The sequence below is a fragment of the Myotis myotis genome, unplaced genomic scaffold (genome assembly GCF_014108235.1).
Source record: "Myotis myotis isolate mMyoMyo1 unplaced genomic scaffold, mMyoMyo1.p scaffold_m19_p_2, whole genome shotgun sequence".
Classification (NCBI taxonomy): Eukaryota; Metazoa; Chordata; class Mammalia; order Chiroptera; family Vespertilionidae; genus Myotis; species Myotis myotis.
In genome coordinates this window covers 115,440,625-115,462,535 of record NW_023416324.1, presented here as the reverse complement: position 1 = coordinate 115,462,535, position 21,911 = coordinate 115,440,625, and the positions used below count along the sequence as shown (strand labels likewise).

Sequence of the window (21,911 nt, the reverse complement as noted above, 5' to 3'; positions counted from 1 at the left end):
CAAAAGACTGAAAGCTTTATACTCCTAAAGCTCACTGATTATGATCACAATACCTAAGTTCTAATTCATCTACATAAAATTAGGATTTTCCTTTTCATGAATGTGTTAAAGCCTTTGCGTATCTTTAAATGGGCTACAACCTTGAACTGAAAATAAACTATATTAATGGCATCACTCTTACAGATCTCAAAGTTAAATAAAGAGATAACTCTGAGTCTAGGTTTAGACACACTTAATTTTAACACAATGCATCAATCTCAGGTGAGCCTAGTAAATCCTGCCCACAAAGCCACATGTGTGTGTCTTTCTATTTTTTCTTTTCCCTTCCTCTTCCCCATGAGGTTAATGAACAAAATATTACATTTCTTAAATATAATTGATGGTATGGAGGTAAACTATCTATTAGTCTGTAAAAGAGGTACCTGAGTACTTACCAGCTGAGTATATAACATTAAATCCTGGACTGACAGGGTTGCTTAGGTAACACTCAGAAAAGAACTATGTGACTCCAACTATAGGGAATAAGCCATAAACACTCCATAAAATCAAGTGTTATCTAGAGTAGACCATCTCTCCATTTGAAATACCTGCTAGAGAATATGTTAATTCACAATTCCATTTAGGAAATATTTTTCTTCCTCTCTCACCTGTTCCCCCACCCATCTTGCATTCAATTCCATAAATAGCAATTATCTCCCATTATAAAACAGTTGGCGGTTAAAACAATGAGCCAAGGAGGAAAGTACAATATTCTATAACTGACATTTACTGCATTGGCCTTGGACTTCTAATCTTTACCAGACGGGCACACAAATCAATCCATCAGCTCATAAAGGTGTGCTTTTTTAACCTCTAAAACAGATGGGATTGGCCAGAAGTGTCTGGCATGTCAAACTGCTAATCACTGCTGCCCTTTGCACAAAATAACCCACTTAAGTTGAGGCATGGTTGCACTGTAACCGACATTAGTCTGTGGGAAACCCATTTAACTGTCACACACTCCTGCCACTCCTGCTCTCCCTTAATTAAGCCTAATGCCTTATGCTTTGACCTTTTGTTCTAGTCTATTAACCCTATCTAGTACAAGTTCAATTATGCTAAACTAAAAACTTTGCTATAAAATATTAAATGCCATGCTCAAAAAATCGTAAGGAACATCCTCCCAACCCTTAGCTCTATATACCTTGTTGCTCAAAGCATGCAACAGTAAGACTTCACTTTTGGAGTGATACTGATTCTTAGAGAGTCTACAGCGGAGCAGAACCAAATTATCAATCTAGTCCACCGACTTTTTTACGAACTGAAGCCCGAAAACACTAAATGACTCTCCCATTTCATGGCATCAGAGGAGCCTCATTGAATCTATCTAATCTCTAGCTCTTTTATTCTCCATGGTACCTCTGATTAATAAACTACCCAGCAGTGTATTATGGTTACTAATGTTTTCACCACAACTCATTACATTTTACCACGACTATACCACACACATAGATCCAAAGCAAAATAAATGGGCCCATCAACAGAGTTTAGAAGTAATTTTTTCCTTTCTTCCCCACACCAAAAATTTCTAGCCCCTCACTACTTTTTTTCTTTTTAAAAGTAGCAATGGTTGTTTAGAACTGCTAAATTATGCAACACTTAAACAGCAATATGCATGAAATACATTTTTTTCCCTGATGATTTATTTAAGTATTCAATAGGGCAAATGACTTAAGATCCAGAAAGCAATTACAAGTTGCTACTTAACCCCAATGGACAAATTCACAGCTGGTTATCTTTAAAATTATTTTCACACCTATATGTATATGGATTGCTGTTCACATTTATCAGAAGTCTAAAAAATAAAAACTTTAAAATTCACTGCAAAATGAAATGAAATGTAGTCCAAACTAGCAAGCTATTATCACAGGGGGATTTTTGCGTTAGAATATAATAATGTGTCTTATTATGTCTCTTTCCACTTCATATAACTAAAAAACATTTTACTATTCTATACAATTAAAGGTCAATTAACAAAATAAAATTTGGATTTCTATTTATAACTTGTTAGAAAAAGCATATCAATTTTACATTTTCAAAAAATTTAAAGTCAGATTTTAATTTCATATTTTTGGCTGACTGCCCAAAGACCCAATGCCTATTTTCAAATATTAACAAATATTGTCATTTTTGCCATTAGCAGCTTGGAACCATACAGGTTAGCGCCATTATAAAATGGAAGAGATAATAGTTTTCAAATGAAGTATTATTCAGAGTTGTGATGAAATGATGAATAATTTTGTCGTTGGGACAAAATTCACTACTTTTTAAGAGGAAAAAAGAGATTGTGGTACAAGAGTTTAAAACTCAAAGTGAATGTGTTCATGTTATTAGAATAATGCCTTCAAAGGAAAGTATCTATTGGAGGAACATACACAAAGATGTTTAAAATGTAAAGCACACGGATGGATAAGTAGTCAAAACTAAAACACTTGTAGCAGCAAAGCAATGATTTAGAGTCTCATTTGGATTTTTTTAGTGCATTGGCAAATAATGTTAATTTAAATGAGACATCATGCCTTAGTTATGAGTCAGTTCATGAAAATAGAAAATAAGTTTGCATCTCTGCTGAGGAATTCAACAGTGAAAAATTCTTATTAATGTATAGAATTGATGCACTCGATAACATATTGACAGGCAAAGAAAGAAAAAGGCAGTTTGGATACTCAGGATATGCACTGATGAAAGCACAAAGAAGGATATACTGCACCAGAGGCCCTGTGCACGAAATTCTTGCACGGTTAGGGTCCCTAGGCAAAGAGGGCTGATCTGCAGGGCAACTGGCGGGGCGATTGGGGGCCCCAGCTGGCACCCACCTTGGCTGGCCTGGGACCTGAGGGCTGGGGGCAGCTCCTGCATTGAGCGTCTTCCCCCTGGTGGTCAGTGCGCATCATAGCGACTGGTCATTCCACCGGTTGTTCTGCTGTTAGGTTGATTTGCACAGTAGGCTTTGATTATATAGGATAGTGTTCTAAGTTTTTACTCTTTACTGAGGACAATAGTCCATTAGTCTATATATCTTATTTTCCTATGACTTATACGCATGTGACTACACAGAAAAATATATGAACCATGAGAAGAGATGGTTTTTCTGTTTACAAAAAACATCTACTTCCACGCAAGCAAAATTAAGTTTAGTAAAAAAACTTTGTCTTCACAGAACAAGAAACTGGGTTAAAGATATTTTAAGAGCATTTGTTAAATCTCAATGCTGTAAATATGTAACCCAGATAATCTATACATTTTCTTTAGCATTAGAAAATTGCTAGTCTGGAAATTTCTGAGCTCCATTTTAAAATAATTTTCTCTTCTGCCTTAGCATTATTAATCTAGTTGAACATGACAGTGTTCTAAAAAAAATTCACCTCTAGAAAAGAACAAATCTCAATTTATAAAAAATAACAAAAGGGCTTCATATACTAAAGTCCTATAACTTACTGGTTTGAATCAAGTCATTCTTGGTACCCTCTAACTTTTAAGATTATTGAATGTCAAAATTTACTCTAGACATGAGATTTGAGAGGCCCCCCTCCTGCCCAACTAGTCAAATCCAATGCCATTAAATGTGTCAAACTGGTGGATTCTTATGACAACTGGAAGTGACTAAGGAACCTGACTATAAGATTCTAGAAATATTTTGTTTCATTTCCTTTAAAAAAAATGTAAATGCCCCCCAAAGATTCTGTTGACCATGTTTTCTAATCTATTATAAATTGAGTGGTTTTTAAAGAAAGAGCATTACAAAATAATCCCAAGTGCCAAGTAATTATAATGTCACCAACAGTTAAGTTCAGTTGTCCCTTCATAATTAATATGCCTCTAAAAAGATGATACATTTTAAGGAAGGAATATTATTCCTTTTAGAAGTTCTAATTTAAATACATTAAAGAAAAAAAAATGTAGAACAGCAGCTATTATGCACAACTTATACATAATAATTAGCAGCTATTATATATAAATACACAGAGGCTCCATTCCTGACTCTTCCCCCCCCCAAAAAAAAGCCAGATTTTCTCAAGAGCTGGCATAGGTACAGTGCAATTCAACAAATGTTTATAACAGCCTTTTCTGTGCCAGGCAACTACAGCACTGACAACACACTGATGAATATACTCCTATTCATGGGGCTTACCCTATACCGAGGAAGACAGACATTACACTAAGCAAGTGTGACCATTACAATGAAGAGAATCATGAGAGACAAATCGGATCTTGTTAGAGGCTTGGGGACTGTCTCAGCATCTATGCTCTCTTCCCCACTATCCCATAAGTGGGAATATTTCTTTCCTGTTTGTTTCACCAAGGTCAGGAATGCGGTCTGTCTGTGGCCCACATAAACAGCTACCATTAGATCTCTTCTCTCTCGCTTGCTTTCTATGGGGTAGACCTAGAGGGTTGGTTCAGGGCACATTATCAGCAAAGGTCCACACAGTGGCCTCTCATGTTGTTACCTATTCATAGGAAAATATGGGAATGGGTTCCATAATCTTTGTATTATGTTCCCAATTAAACCCAAAGACCCACTCACCTCCACTAATGGTTTTAGGACATTACTTTTCAGTAATAAGTAGAGCTGGCCTGTGAGTATTCTGATCATACTAGTTGACTAAAGGTACCTGGCTCTGTTAATCTACAAAAAAAAGTTCCCCTGCTGATTTTTAAAACAGAACTATAAATGTGTATACATGCAGAAACAAAGCTGAGGAACAGATATTCACATGTACTGTAAAATTTCTTTTTAAATTCTCAGCCTAAAAAGTACATTCCAAGTACCAGAATATCAAATAAATCCTAAGACTGTTCTGAAGACCACGTTTTAATAGCATGCGAAGAAAACAGGCTACAAAAACAAGGATGATATAATTGGCCTTTTCTAATCTCCTTCTTAAGAAGGCACAGTCCTTCTGGTCATCATAGATCCTTCCTATGTGTTTGCTTGGACTACTCTTTAACACCTGAAACACAAGCCCCTCATTCTGAGGCTGATTTAGTGAAAACCAAAAAAGTGTGAAATAAATTAAGACTTGGTTTATTATCCTGGGTTTACCCAACTGCTAGCTATATGAGTTTAAGATTTATTTAAATTCTTAGGGCTCAATTTCTTCCTGTGTAAAATGTAGACAATAAATGTTTAAGAAATTTTTAATTACCAACAATAATAATGTGAAATTAATCATTTACCTAACTGTATCAAAAGGATACCCTTAATAAAAAAAATAAAAATAAAAAAAGGATAAGTGAGAAATTGAGAAGGAAAAATAGGGGGAAGAGGAAAGAAAAATAAAGAAAAAAAAGACCAAGAAAAAAAGGTATATCAGTACTAAATGGTAACATTTATTACTATTTAGTATACAGTCCACACCAACCACCTATCCTATGTGCTTTTCATTAAGCAAGATGCCTCTATAAATTGACTTGTTTGATAATGGGGAAGTAGATCAAGGTACCTCTGAGACAATATGTTTAAACCCAGAGCATCCATATCAAATTCCCTTCCAACCAAAAAACCAAAGGTTTCTATGAAATTACTTCAATTTGTGAAAGCCCAAGTCAAAAAAAACCCTATCTACAATAATAAAAGTAATATGCTAATTAGACCGGACAGCCAAACGACCTTCCGGACATAGCCAGGACTGCGAGGGCCAAGGCAAGCCACCGCGGCTGCAAGGGCTGAACCCCTTGCATGAATTTTGTGCATCGGGCCTCTAATATATATATATATGTTCCCAATTAAACCCATATATATATATGTTCCCAATTAAACATATATATATATGTTAAAAAAGAAGAAAACGTGACAGCAGTTCAGGTCAACCATGGATTAGCAAGATGGGTAAGATTAACATTTTACTAACGAAGTGAACAATGGGGCATTCACTGCTTGAGTTTTGCCTGAATAACACTGGACAGTGGTGAATAAAAAAACTTCGATCTTTAATCCTTGTCTATTTTAATTAAACTTTTAAAAAGGCATGAATGGATGGATTAAAGAAAGAATAATATATATATATATATATATATATATATATATATATATGAACTCCAGAAATATATATTTTCCCCCAGACTGTTCAGTAAAACAATATCTCTCTTATTTGGCTAGGTACAATATATTCTCTTAATAAATCATAGTAAAACATTTCTATGCAGCTTTTATACAAACACTATGTTTATCCAACATTTACTTGGCAATTCAAAAATCCAAAGCTCACTAGAAAATATTATGTATAGGAGACTTACGTCTCCAATATAGTTTCAATTTGACTATACCTTTTAGTGTAGAGGGAACCACTCAGCTTGATTCTTTTGGGTTCAAAATTCCATAAATTTTAAATGAGGCAAGTAAAACGATTTGGAGAGATTTATAACCACATTTCTCATTACCTCAACAATAAAAGAACATGCCTGATGTGTACTTTAAAAATACTTTATGCTACACACCTCCGTATCTCAAAATCTTTCTTCACCACGGTCTACTCCCAAAATGAAGCCAAATACTCCTCATCTCTCTATTTCTGCTTCCCTCTGGTAAACTACAAATGCACTATCAATTTCCTCTTTTTATTGCAAAACCCAGCTTATTAGTATAGGATAGTCTTTAAAATAAAATTATTGTGGATGAAGATAGGGCAATAAAAAAAATCACATAAAGAACTGTAATAGTCAGGAGGTTTAACTTTTCAACCAAGAAGAACTATGGCTCTGAATTTGCTACAACTGCTCCTTGAAGTAGGCAAATATAATTAGCCTTGGGACTACCTGGATTAAGACCATGACAAGCTAGTTTAATGAATTATATCAAGAAACAGTTGCTTTCTCTGCCCCAAAGGACACTATGGTAATTCTGTGATACACTTCACAGAGGTTAGCATTGCATAGTTGCTCTTGGTGAAGACATTTCCCCAGTAAGCACAGGGAGCAGGACATCAGCTCTGACAACTGACATCAACTGCTGCACAAATCATATATTGGAAGGATGTCCTTCCCAGCAAGACTGGTCTGAGAATCCAGGCTAGGTAGACTATGTGCTGCATGAGTTCTGTGGCCAGACTGCGAGGAGGGTTTTTTGATGACTTTCTAAAAATCAAAGAGAGACTGCTTTTCTCTTCAAATGATGGCATACTCTCAGGAAAAAGCAAATCGTTATCAATGAAATCAGCTTTGTGACCTCAGGCAAGTTACTAAGGCATCTCTCAGAGTACTAGTAGGTTTCTTTACCTGTAAAATAGAGAAAATGATACCTATATGTCACCGGGGAACTGTCAAGTGACCAGCACAAAATCTTCTTCCTTTCCCTGCTCTTCATCCCAATAAAAAGGGCTAAAGGCAAGTAACTAGAAAACAACTGTTTTATAGTTCAAGTTTTTACCCAATCATCTCTACTCTCCTTTTAAAACAACAGGCTTGAAATCTTTACTGCTTATTGTCAACAACAGCATATATTGATGTATAGTCAGAATTTCCGAATTTAAAAATCAAATCTTACTCCGTTATACAGATTCTATGGATGTTGCCCAGATATATAAAATGATGCTCCTTTTATCTGTATCATATTGTTTTAGTGGCAGAATCTAAGCTAGAAAAGTATGTGTGAGTAACAAAACAAAAATACTTTTAAAATGCTTTTCAAAAATCAAACTTGAACCTACATGACCCATTGTGCAAATATTCCCTTTAAGGGTAAAAATATAACTGATTAACTTATTTTGAAGATATTTCTATATTCCATTTGGGAGTGTTTCACATGTTTTCAAATAATTTTTCTCCACTTTATTCTGTCCTCCTTCCTTTCCTTAATTAGTCTTTTTTTCCACTGTATAAATCTACCACTTTATTGTAGAACATTAAAGACTGCATTTCAAAAAGCAGTTGTAATCCTTTAAGCAATTCACATCTCTTGATTTTTAGATAAGATTCCTCAAGAGAGGAGTCCCATTTTATTCTGAACTTCTGAATCTTCAACTTATATTGTGTCCTGTTACATGTCAGGCTCTTATCTATATTGTCATTAAATCTCCAAAACAATTATAATACTATTCTCATTTTAAGGTTGAATATAAATGCAGTTTCCTACTTACTATCGCAGTGTTAAATTATCATCTGATTTTTTAAATTCAGCAACATTAACATGTTCACGTTAGTACAGTAGAGGCAAATTCAACAATTAAAAGCACACAACTACGAAAAACTAGCTTACCCACAAAGAGGCTTAAGTTTTCCTTTTCCTCTTATCTATTTTAGCTGTTAAAGAAAATAAAAGTAGAATAATCAAAGCACACTACTAACAACAAAAGCTTCTAATTCCTTATTTCCCGAGCTGTTCTCAACTCATTAGCAAATTATAGATTTGAAAACAAGGAGTAGCCTTGAATTATCATTTAACAGGTAACTAACAAATAACTTTCTTAATTAGAAGTTCAAGGGTGAAAGACTCCTTTCCACCAAAGCTCTGAATAAACACCAACATCAGGCCAATGAGAATTGTCCTAGTCCCCATGGTATCTTAAGCTGATGACTCAAATTCCCAACAGGCTTCCAGTTTAAGATTTCTTGAGACAGTAGGCTTAGTCACACGAATGACCTGGAATTTCAGTCAAATAAGGGTCTCTTCCTTCCATTCTTAAATGTATTTTTGCTAAATGACACAAAGCTAAAGAGGAATACGGGTTTTAATTTAGAACTTTATTCAGAGGCATACAAAGTTTAAGAATGTTCTGGGGATACTGAACCACACTAGCTTTGAATTCAAAACATAACTATTAACCCTGTCAGAGAAGCAATTCTATTTCCAAGTTTCTTAACAAAATGTTTTTTTATTCTAGCCCTATTTATTGAAAGAGGGAGGAAGGGAAGGAGGGAGGGAGGGAAAGTGGAGGGAAAAAAGTGGGAAGGGAGGGAGGGATGATGGTTGGATGGATGGATACCACCAGCATCTTCCTAGCTGAAGCTTCAACAAATTCTGGAGTTCTTCTTAAATTTATTTTGACCAAAAAATAAATCAGATGAATTATAATTTCTTTAACAGGTGATTATCTATAAAATTATCTTCAAGAACAATCCATGTTAAAATCTGTTATAGCCTTTTAAAAATATCTTAATACTACTAAGTAAACAGAACGAGTCCTTTTTACTTCATATCTCCAAAAAGTGACTTTTTTCTATATCTGTGAGTTGCCAGTCTTCCAAATTCTTCAAATCTGTTTCTCACTATATTGCTTCTAGTTTTAGACTAAATGTTATCTCCAGCATTGTTCAAAGTATTAATTTTAACAAAATCCTAATATAGTTGTAAAACGTGTAACATTTACATTTTCCTCATTCTTGTTCTTCTCAATATTTTACGATCTTAAAAAACTTATCTTATGTTCCTAAAATACCACAAGTTTTGTAGTGCTTTATTTTTACTATTTGCAAAATAGCATAGTAACCCATTTGAATTTGCATAATGCAGAGTGTGTACTATATATAAATGACAGCAATTAGTATAAGGTCCTACTTATCTCAATCCTTATATTTATTTTGAAAAAAATAAAACCACCCTTTCTGTAATTATTTACACCAAATATCCTATTATCAGATATCCTATCAAAGAGTTCTCCAGTTAACCACCCAAAGCTCAGCATTCTGTTTTCCATGTTCAAATAAGACCATTGGAAAATACCAAATCTTAAAAAGAATAATTTAAAAAAATCTAATATTAATTTTTTCCCAAAACTATAATTTCTGGTTCTATTCTGGCAACCAATGTTGATCCTCTATTAGATATATTTAAGAGAAATTTAAAAAACAAAGTGTACAATGTACAAATGCAAAATTTGTCATTGCTCCCCCTCAAACAACCGCTATTTATGTAATATTGCTGCTCTTATAAAAGGGACTCCATTACCATCAGCAATTCATGTCCCTGCTTCAGCATCAGATGCAAACAGGATACAGAAACAAGATCTATCTCGTTTACTTTTTGTTCATTGCAACCTCTGAACATAATCCTCAGTTCCATTCCATCAGCCTGCTTCATCATCTGACATGCCTGATTTTTACCTTCTCAAGTCTTAGTGACTATCCTGGTGTTATATTTCTCTGATTATTGTGTTACCTAAATACTACAGAATGAGTTTGCTCCCCACCCCCACAGTCCCTTCAAAAAACTTCAACTTAAGGATATGAATCTTGAACAATTCACGCCTTTGAACTCATTATCCTGAAAGTGCCCCCCCTTCTGTTGAAAATGTTCAACTTTTCAATAGTAATCAAAAGTTGCTTTTCATAAAAATATTTCTCCAGTTGGAAGACATGGGTACAAAGGACTTTGTTAGAAGAGCAAATGCTTTTTTCCCCAGTCTTCATCCATGTAACAGTAAATCATTATTAAAACAAAACAAAATCTACCCTGTGTATCAGCCACGCCACATGGAGTGGCATATAGAAAAAGCACAAGAGTAAAGAACCTTCACCCCCCACCACAGCCAAGAATAGAAGCAACAAATGAAGAAGGCTTTTCATAGACAAAAACATCCAAAGATGCAGCAGCTATTTATTGTAGAAAAGGAGACGAGAGCGATAGCAATAAAAAGAGGGGCTTAGCATAGACTAGAACGCCTTCTTCTCTATTAACCTACACTTTAAAACCTAATCCTGAAGTTTAAAAGGCAAAACTGAACCTATCAAAATCTTAATTAAACAAATTTTCTTCATAAAAGTGAGATGTTTTGAACTTATTTTGGGCAGAATTATCTTTTAACCTGATACACAAAACTACTGTTTTTAAGTTGCTTACAATCTTAAAGTTTTAAAACTAAAAACCTAATTCCTTTAATGTCAGATATCCTTAGCCACGCTAGCTTAAAATTAATTCTATGCCAGCATCTTCTAGTACTGATTTGCAATGGAATCTGTATAATTAATAATAACATTCTTCCCTCTAATAGTTCCAGAGAGCCAAGGATGACATCTCCTTATCTCCCTATTTATTCCACTGGATTGACATGTTTTACCTCATCTGTCACCTTCCATAGAATTCTGCTTTCAGATATGAGTTAATTCATTTTTAGTTGTCCTCAATGTTCTAAAATAGTGATGTTTGACAGAATTAATACAGTGTTCTAGTTCTCTCTGTTCGACTGGTATTTAATTAAAGATCCTGGAGGCCTTCTTTTTCTCGGGTTATAGCATTTAAAGAGGAACATTACTTCCTCCATGGACAATATAAGCCACGTGGCAACAAGGCTGCCTTTCTAAGGTTTCCCATTTAACAGATTGCTTTATTATCTATAAACCACCAACAAGGCAGATTACCACTTTATTTCATGTTGATTTTACTTTTCGCATCTCTGAACCACAATTCTACTATAGCCTACATTCTCTTTTACCTTTGAATTTCCAGAATTTTTTGGAGTTTTAACATTTCCTTATATTTTTATTTTATCATTGCTTTTGTTTCACCTGGACCTCAAGGAGTCCGAATGGAATTTAGATTCTTGAAGATTTCTTGAATCTCTGGTAACAATGCAGAAAGTCTTTAAACAATGAGAGCTACCTTGGGACACAAACTGAGAATACCTGTTTTAAATTCTTCTCAATTAATATCTTTTGGAGAACGGCCCACTCAACTTAATATGTCATAGCATTCAATTCTAAAGGTAGCACGGATCATTTAAATTGACACTTGCTATTTAATACACAAATATTTGTTCTCTTGGATGGCCTTTTGTAAGCTAGCACTTCTTAATCATTTTTTAGGTCTATTGGAACCACAAGAGACGTCAATTTAAGCAAACTTCAGGAGCAATAAACTAACAAACAGACTCTAGGTGGTGGTATAGGTTATTTTTTATCTGGATGTTTTGCTCTTAAAACTCCAAGAGTTAGAAGAGCCTTTAGCTTCTTTTAAGACACTTCTTTATTGGGAACTTACAATGTTTTAGGGTGTTTAAATTAGTAAAATCCAAGTTCTGCATAGTTCAGAGACACGTGCAAGAAGTGGGTCTAAAGCAAGGTGTAAAATCTGGTTTTCAACTACCTCAAAGGCACTATAGAGAAATCATTTGAGTAAAACCAACCATCTATAGTTTCATTTTTATTTTTCTCCCCTCACATACCTCAGGCACTTTCAGAGGTAAGTATGGAAAGGGGTCTTTCCCCATGAGAATGTATGAAACAAATTAGAGTAACAATTCTGCAGCCTGCAGGGCAGTAGCTGTTCTGCTGACTGACCCTTCTTTGTCTCCAGGAACTAATTCCAGGCAGAGAAAAGTTACTATTGGTCATGAAGCCACTAGCCTCTGAACCAGTTAAACCCAATCCCCATTACCTAATGGCTGGGCAAAACCAGTGCAAGTTACATTTCAACATACTACAGGCAGCAACCCACATTAGGTGCTAGGCAGTTGAAGCACCATTTGTTTAAAAAGTCCACTTAGTTCAGTCTCTTCAACAAAGGTAGCAAAGTGGTGATTAAACATTGAATGATCACATCAGGAAGATGCCACCCACTTGCTAAGCCTATGATTCACTAATAAGCAGGTTCAATGCAATTCATAACTTTAAAGAATAAACTTCCAAAACCCTTTACTTCACAATTGACCCCCATAATATAAAGAGCATTTATCATATATAACCCAATAACCTTTTTACTTTGGATACCATTCCTCTAAAGACAGATTTTCAGAACACCCTCACATTTAATCATTTACATTACTGGAGACAAACTCCAACTTAGTTGCACCAATTGAGTAAAAAGCCCTTGTAGCTGGGAACGTCTTAATTTTTTTCCAAAATACAACGTCCTATTAAAACAATATTTTAAGAACTCAAAAGTACTTATCATTCTGTACTTTTACTATCTTCACAACCCAATTTAGTCACTAAGGAGCTAGAAGGTAGAAACTCCTGTAATGCTTCTGAGATCAACATGTGTCACCGACTCCCAGCCTGTTCGCCTCTAAGACACAGTAGATTCCTTTGTTCCTTCAGACTGAACACCAACGGGATCACAATTTGGAAACTACTCTGGGAAAGATGGGAGAATGCGTAGAATATTTCCAGGGACACCCTTCATAAAACAACAGTCCCGAGAAGAAGGCAGATGCAGGAGGAGAGAGAAGCAGCCTCCCAGGACTCACTGAACGCGAGCCCGGGTTCTGGCTCCGGGTAAAGTGATGGTTGAGGCCTCGGGTCCGAGAAGCCTGGCCCGCGGAGGGCAACGACGAGCACCGACGACCCGGCCTGGGGGCTCCGGTGGGGCCAGGGCGCCGTCCCTTTTCCTACTGGCTTTTCCTGTCCGGGAATCCCGCGAGCACCGAGCAGGGAGGCACCGGCGAGAGGCGAGGAGCTGCGCCCGGCGCCGCCCAGGACGCCCCGGGCAGCAGGACCGGGCGGTGCAAGGCGAGAAGCACCCGAGGGGGCAGCGGGGCGCCGCGACCCAGGCCCGGTCGCCCGGCTCGCGGGACGCACGGCGGCCGCCCCTCGACTTGGGACCGGCACGGACCGGCCGGCGAGCCCGGGGCCAACTGCACAACTTGCCGGCTCCACCGCCCGGGCCCCGAGAGTTCCCGGGAGACGCGGAGCCGGCGGGAGGGGCGGGACTCCCCGGGAACGCTGCCCCCGCGCCGAGCCCACCCGCCGCCCGCACTCGCTCCCGCCGCCGGCCGCGCGGTCCTCGGCGCCCCGACGCCCCGAGGCCCTGCCGCCCACGCCAACGCCGCGGGCCGCGCTCCGGGCCGTTTCCGGCGTCGCCGCCGCCGCTCCTCGGACCCCGGCTGCGGCCGCACTCACCCGAGCCGCCGCGGCTCCGCGCCCGGGCTCCGTCAGGCTTGCTCCGCGGAGGCGCCCGCGCCCGACCTCCCCCGGCGAGCTCTTTCCTCCGAGCGCAGCGGCGGACGCGAGGCCACGGGCGGGCGTGGGCCGTGTCGTCCCCCGACCTCGCCGCCGCCGCCGCCTCCCGCGTTCGGGGCTCTGCTGCAATGCCTGCGCGGCTGACTCCAGCGCCTCGCTCCCGCCGCCCGCAGCCGCGCTCCTCCCTCCGCCGCCGGCGGCCGCGGCCCAGCCCCTCCCCTCGCCGCCCCACGCCATTCAGCGCTTCAGCCAAGTTTCTTAACCCTTTTTTCCCCTCCCTCCATTGTCCCCGGGGCCGGAGGACGCCACTCGGGTCCGCGCAGCTCGCGGGAGCCGAGGACGCCCCTGGTGCGGTTTCCCTCCCGGCCCGCCCTCCAGACGGCCGGGCGGGGGCTGCGGGGCCCCGCGGCGGCCCGGGAGGTGGGTGCCTCGCGCCGAGCCGTCCCCGGGGCTCCCGGGTCGGTCCCGCCGCCCCGACCGCACGGCGCCTGGACAGCCCCCCCCCCCCCGCCCCCGTCTCTGGGGCCTGGGGCGTCGTTCCGGTTACAAAGGCCACGGGCTCTTTTTGGGGGCACAACCTGGGGCCGGGGCGCCCCTCCTCCCATCTCACCCCACAACTCCGCTCCCTGGGCTCCCTCACCCCGACTTCCTCCTCCTGGTAACCTGCGAGTCCTGCTTTAATCTCGGGGACGGGCACTAACTCCAGGTCACTTTGACCCCACGCCCAGCACGTAGTAGGCGCCCAGGAATAAACGTGGAGGGACTCCAGGTGGCATCGTGGAGGGAGACCGCCGGGGAGCCCCGCTCGGCGCCTCGGACGCGCGGCGCAGCCGGGAGCGGGGCTGGGCTCCGGCGGCTTTGTCTGGGCGAAGTCTCCCGCGGAGTCCGTCCGCGAACCTCTCATCCCGGGAAGAATTTGACCCTCAGGACGCAGCTAGAGGAACGGCTGCCTCTGCTTTGGCAGCTGCTTCGGCTCAGTCTCCGAATAAGAAATAACAATTACATCACGAGGCCCCGGCGGCAGCGCTGCGGAGCCTCTGTGTTTCCTGCAGCCTAATCTTGCTGAACCCGCCTCTAATTCGGGGGAATATGGATTGGTGAAGAGAGAAAGTGGAGGGAGGAGAGAGTCCTAGGAAACCATAATTTCTCCGTTCTTATATTTGTTGTTATAAAACCGTATCCTCAACACACCCCAAACGGCTCACTAGATTTATTAACGCCCCTTCAATACTTACCCAGGTATCAGGCATCTAGCATTTAGTAACTCGCCATGAGAAAGACTACCCGAGGAAATGAGTGCCATTGCTGAAATTGCGCTTAATACAAAAACGTCAACGTGCAGCTTAGCCTCGCCTTAGCTTCGAAATGGCATGCCTGTGTTCAATAGAACACTTATTACACGAAGCAAATGAGCGATGAGGCACTCCATTCTTGTATGTAGGTTTTCATATCCTTCAGAATTCTATTCTTTGAAAAGAGTTGCTAGTGACTTTTAAAAAAATTATACAAGTCCTAAAACAGTATTCTATGCCTGTTATATAATGGCTGTGTTGTGCATTTAAAATTTCCTTTAACCTTTAAAAATGTGAATGAGAGTTTTGGAATACCTTCATAATCTTAAAAGTGAAAGCAATTTTTAAAATTAATACTTAATAAATCCAGCACCTAGCACAGTGCTGGGCACATGATAGGACTATTTTGCTTAATGGTAATTGTGCATTTTAGAACAATTATTTTACATCAACCTAGTGATTCAACTGTGCAGTCAGTTGCTATCATATATAGTTTAAACCTCGGATGATAGCTTATTATTTGCATATACCACAGTTTGAAATCCCTAGGTAACGTAACAAATCTGCTGTTCTATAATGCATCATTTTCCCAGGATTGACCCAAAGCAAACTGCTCCAGTTACAGCATAATTTGAGCTTGGCCCTTTAAGGAGTCAAACTCACTTTTTAAAAAACTTTTTTAACTGTTATACAAAGTTCTAAAATCTATTATAAATGCTATTTTCTTAGGCAGTTTACTGGACTTTCATTCAGCTTTTTCTTAAAAATACTTTAACTTTACTTCAAGAATTGATTGTAGTAAGTTGTAGTGGATTCAACACATACATATATCAAGTTCCCATTATATATTAGGCTTCTTTCTAGGTGTTAGGGATGCTCCCAGGAGGTATGTAAGTTGTGAATCACTGCATTGACGGACTCTAGGACACAATGACCTAGTGATTATCTCTGTCTTGTAGTTTCTCTCTTCCCCACTTCACTAAAACAACAATCTGTTGTCCTTTCTCTGTTGCCAGCATGCCTGCCTCTAAAATCCTCCTCCTCTTCTGATTGGCAGCTTCTAGTCTGGTGCAGGCTGGGAATCCAGATAGCCTCACTTTTTTCAGAGTTCAATCTAAAGTAAAAATCTGTTCTGTATAAGGGACTTGTGCTCACCAAGAAGTAAAGGCCTATGAACCTTAGTGCATAGACTTTAGGACAGATACTTGGACTGCTCAGACGTTGCTTTAAAAAGCTATTTTTTTTTTTTCTTCTTAAGTGGGGTTTAGATCATTGAGATTGTATCTCCTAATAAGTTAAGTTACACTTAACTGTCTTGCCCTCCAACACTAGTGTTAAGCAGTCCACTGCCATATGTTAGATGACTTAATAAAGTTACCTCTTATTATCTATCTTTTCAGTCTCACAGAAATCCAATTATTGAAATCCTGAGCTCTTTTTGATAGTACATTAATGTTCAATTAAGTGCAAACCTTTTGTAGAATTCATGTTTACTTAATCATGCTAACTGGAGCCATTTTCTTCTTGTTCTTTGTTTTTAAAAAATCAATACCTAAATTTCCTGGCTAGGAGAGTCATTGCAAGAATCCTGGGGCATATATGTAATATAAGATTGCCTATTCAGTAATTTGTATTTATTTTATTTTTTAATTACAGTTGCTATCCAATATTATTTTAGTTTTGGGTGTGCAGCATAAAGGTTAGACATTTATATAACTTAATGAAGGGATTCCCCCTGATAAGTCTAGTACCCACCTGACACCATACAGTTATTACAATTTATTGACTGTATTCCCTATGCTGTATTTTCCATCCTTTGACTATTTTGTAACTGCCAATTTATACTTCGCAGTTCCTTTACCTTTTTTACCCAGTCTCCCAACCCCCTCCCAGTAATTTGTATTTTGAAAATAACTCTCATTTTAACCAATTATAAAGTGAAAAAAAATGCCCTTCAGTTTATATACTAAACATGAGTATTTTTATGAACCAAGGGTTTCCTTGGGATCACATACTTATACTACAGGCTTACTATGTTCATCTACCACAAAGAAGTAGCCTGGGAAAGGTATGTTTATGATATGCTCCCTGAATCTGTCCTGTTACAGCATTTTTTTTATATCAATTTGTGCCTACCGTTGACTTGTCTGCATTCCACTCTAAAGGCAAGCACTACAGGCACAGGGTTCATTTCCCTATTGTTCACATTTGCATACTTCCACTACCTATCCCTGTGCTCAGCAAACCTTAGGCATTCAGTAGATTTGGGGTATGAAACTGTCATATCCCAAAGGACAGAGTGTTTATTTTTACTTGGGGTACAGGTGTGAGATGAGGGAATTCAAAGAAAATTTTACTGAGAAAATAATGCTTCAACTGATTACTAAAAGGTAAGAAGAATTTGCCATGTAGGCAAAGTGGGAAAGGAATTCTCAGTAGAGGAAAATGATTGTTTAACACTAGAGTGGGGTGAAGTAAACAAAAATATACATTGGGAAGTATTTGAACCCACATTATACACTTTGAACTAGTGACTAATGAACTATGACAACTGACAAAAACATAAACAGGTCGAACTCCAGCATAGTTACACTGATGCAGTCTCTTAGCCTCTAGAGAAATAAAAATATAAGACAAGCCACAAATGTAAGCTGCATATGCACTTTTACATTTTCTAGTAGTTACATTTAGAAAATACAAAGAAACAGGTAAAATTAATTTTAATAACATACTTTATTTAAACCAATATATCAAAAGTACTATTTCAAAGTGTATACAACATTAGCTATTTTAAAAAAGGATGTAAAATTTTCACTAAATTTTCATACTCCAGTGTGGCTTTCACACTATGGCACATCTCCGTTTGGACTAGTCACGTTCCAGTGCTCAGTGGTGGACTGTGGCTGATGCAGCAATACTGGACACTGTAGCTCTAGAGAATGGATGAATTCCTTTTTTGGATGAATTCTTTAATAGTGTAGTTAAAAAACTTTTTAGAGATGAAAATTTAAATCTTGTTAAATGTAAGGTTTCATTTGTTGGTTATTGGTGTTTAGCTATACTATGTTATAAAGACTACTTTCTTGTGTCTGGGCTTTTATGTCAATTAGAGAATCAGCAAAGTTTTCATTTTATGTGCTGTCTAGCCACAGTTACTCCTGTCTCTATTAACTGTGGTGGTGGACTGAAAATGTAAACTGGCTTTATGGCAGAAATAAAGCATTATATATTTGGGGTTGAATATGCTTTTAAAAAGTCTTCTCTGGAACACAGAACTACCATTATGCTAGCTCCTATCAAACATATTCCTGGCTCTAAAAGCTCAGGGTTTTGTTCTTTAATTCTTCCATGCTCAGTTGCTGGTGGGCTGTAAAATCTACTCCAGCCTTTGAGGTAGTCACCTGCCTGAAGCTGCTGCAAGTAGGAAGTGTGCAATGAAAGAGGATTGAGAAAGGTTTAATAAAGGTGTTTAGACTATGGAGTACTATCTCTTTATGTAGGCATGGGTTATATGGATTTCACTTAGCAGCCCTGTCGTAAATGAATACAAATTTTATTTTCAGGATTTTACAGACATCCATCCATATATAAATTAATTGAGTAAAACATGATCCTATTAGTATTTAGAGATTTTATTTAGACAACCTTCAGCTAAAGCATATCTGTTTTCCCAAATTATTCAGGGATCTGTAGGGAAAATAGCTATAAGAAAACAAAATGTATATTTACCATTTGTATAACTGTTTGACCCTGTCTGCAGGTTACTGTGCAGCCTTCCCTAATAAGATTGAAGCTTTTACTTTCTGGATGTCTTGAGTGCCAAGAACTGACAATTCTATACTTAAATGAATCCTGAATATGGGATCTTAAAAAATGTCTGAAAATAAAGTGGTCTTTATGACATAGTATAACTAAACACCAATAGCCAAAAGAAAGCAGCTGTAAGTGTACAACAAAAAGGCATGTACTTCAATGCAATGCAATTGTGGACAATGTCTTCTCATTCCCAAACCAGGAAGTTGTCTAGTATAGTTGAGGAGTCTAAGACAAAAAAATCCCAATGAAGGTAAAGAAAACCTGCCAGTTTGATGATGTGTCAGTATAACATGTCTAAATGATTGAAAGTAAACATTACACGGAGTACTATCTTTATGTAGAAAAGGGTTATGTGGATTTCACTTAGCAGCCCTGTCGTAAATGAATACAAATTTTATTTTCAGGATTTTACAGACATCCATCCATATATAAATTAATTGAGTAAAACATGACCCTATTAGTATTTAGAGATTTTATTTAGACAACCTTCAGCTAAAGCATATCTGTTTTCCAAAATTATTCAGGGATCTGTAGGGAAAATAGCTATAAGAAAACAAAATGTATATTTACCATTTGTATAACTGTTTGACCCTCAAAGGAAATAGACATAGATTCTGACATATCTGTTTTAGATTTGTTTAGTTTAGGTAACATAAAATTCCTATATAGTCTATATTTTCATAACATTTACTAAAATTGGTGTTCTCTCTCTAGTATATTAATAAAAGTGTAATATGCTAATTAGTCAGGGTCGACTGGCCATCTTCTGGACATCCAACTTCCTTCCAGACAAAGTCATGGTGATGGGGGCCTAGTCAAGAAGCAGCTAGGGGCAATCAGGCTGGCAGGGGAGGGCAGTTGAGGGTGAGATCAGGCCAGGAGGGGATTGGAGGCAATCAGGCCGGCATGTGAGGGCATTTGGGGGCAAGATCAGGCCAGCAGGGCAGGGCCGTTGGGGGCGAGATCAGGCCAGCAGAGGAGGATAGTTAGGGGCGATCAGGCAGGCAGAGGCAGTTAGGGACGATCAGGCAGGCAGGCAGGTGAGCGGTTAGGAGCCAGCAGTCCCAGATTGTGGAAAAGATTTCTAGCAGTCGGACATCCCCCAAGGGGTCCCCAATTGGAGAGGGTGCAGGCTGGGCTGAGGGAATCCCCCTGTGCATGAATTTTGTGCACTGGGCCACTAGTAAAAAAGAAAAAGATAAGAACAAGTGTTGAAGAGAATGTAGAATAGTTAGAATCTTCATACACTGCTGGTGAACAAATTTTAATGTTGTAGCCACCTTGGAAAAAAACCTGGCAGTTCCTCAAAAGGTTACTCAGCAATTATACTCCTAAGTATATCCTCTAAAGAAATGAAAAATTTATCTCCACATGAAAACATATACATTAATGTTCTACGAGTGCTCTTCATAACATTAATAAAGGGCAACAACCCAAATACCCATCAACTGATGAATGGGTAAACAATGTGGTATATCCTTACAATGAAACACTACTTACCAATAAAAAGGGAATGAAAAATCACACATATGCACTACTAGTACATACTGGGACATAAATAAACCTGAAAAGATTATGTTGAATAAAAGAATCCAGTCACAAGAGCACATACTGTGATTCTGTTTATGTGAAATGTTCATAATATGCAAATCTATAGAGACAAATTAGTGATTATCTAAAGCTGGGGAGGAGATTGAGAAAAAATGAGGATAGAATGGGTATAGAATTTCTTTTAGGAATGATAAAAATGTTCTAAAATTGATAATAGTAATTGTACAACCCTTTAGATATACAAAAAAACCTTGAATTGTACACTTTAATGGGTAAGTTGTATGGTATGTGAATTATATCTAAATAAAACTATATATATTTTTTTTAAAAAGAAAAATACTCGAAGCTTTGACATATATCAGAAAATTAAGTTAGTAAATGTTTTTAAAAATGGTACAACTCAGAATTATTTTTTTATATGACTTGCCAAAAATCAGCATAATAATATATATCTATAAAACCAGAAAACTATATGTTCCAAATTAACTTTAGCTGCTTTGTGATTCTTTTTTTAAAAATATATTTTATTGATTTTTTTACACAGAGGAAGAGAGAGGAATAGAGTTAGAAACATCGATTGAGAGAGAAACATCGATCAGCAGCCTCCTGCACACCTACTGAGGATGTGCCCGCAACCAAGGTACATGCCCTTGACTTTAATCGAACCTGGGACCTTTCAGTCTGCAGGCCGACACTCTATCCACTGAGCCAAACCGGTAGGGCTGCTTTGTGATTCTTAAATGACAGGAAGGGTGAAAGACATTATCATCGGGACAGCCCCAGTGTTAGTAATGCAGTGTGCACCATACTAAGTGTAAATATGTGTGGTCTTTCAGCAATGCCAACATGGAATTCCAGAGGTGACCTAGGAAAAGAATCCTGGATGAACATCATATACCACTCATGTCCCACAAAGCTGACTTATACTAGGTACACAACTCATTAATTTATAACTATTCCTACAAAGTTAAATTATTGCTCTTATTAGGTAGTGCAATGTATTTTATTTCTAAATGTCAGATTTCCAAGACACTGAATTCCAGATTTCATCAGCTAATAACTACATTTGGTTGCTAATTACAGATATAAAAACAAATAATGATTCAACCAAGATAGGGTTTTTTGTTTTTTTTTGTTTTTTTTTTTGTTTGTTTGTTTGTTTGTTTTTTTTTAGATTTGGGTGTGCCTAAATGTCTTGAATGTTTTGGAGCAGTAAGTTCATTTTCTGTGAAATTCTATATATATTTTTAATTGTTGACAGTATTACAAATATCTCTATGCCTCCCTCTCCACCTCTACCTAGTCCTTACCCCACCCCATTCCTTCACCACACTATTGTCTGTATCCATGGGCAATACATATAAGTCCACAAGTGCATTT

General features: G+C 38.5%; 1 protein-coding gene across 8 annotated transcripts in view; it reads right to left on the bottom strand.

Annotated features, from left to right (window-relative positions):
* Positions 1-14,808, bottom strand: part of NRIP1 (nuclear receptor interacting protein 1) — a 103,739-nt gene extending 88,931 nt beyond the window's left edge. For 3 of the 8 annotated variants that reach the window (XM_036352356.1, XM_036352352.1, XM_036352358.1), the window contains exon 1: positions 13,813-14,047. The gene's annotated coding sequence lies outside the window, so the exon portion shown is untranslated. Of the gene's footprint in view, positions 1-8,236; positions 8,383-13,160; positions 13,657-13,812; positions 14,048-14,512 lie in introns of those variants that run through there. The other 5 variants (XM_036352357.1, XM_036352353.1, XM_036352359.1 and 2 more) reach the window with 3 other exon arrangements.
* Positions 14,809-21,911: the final 7,103 nt, after the last annotated feature.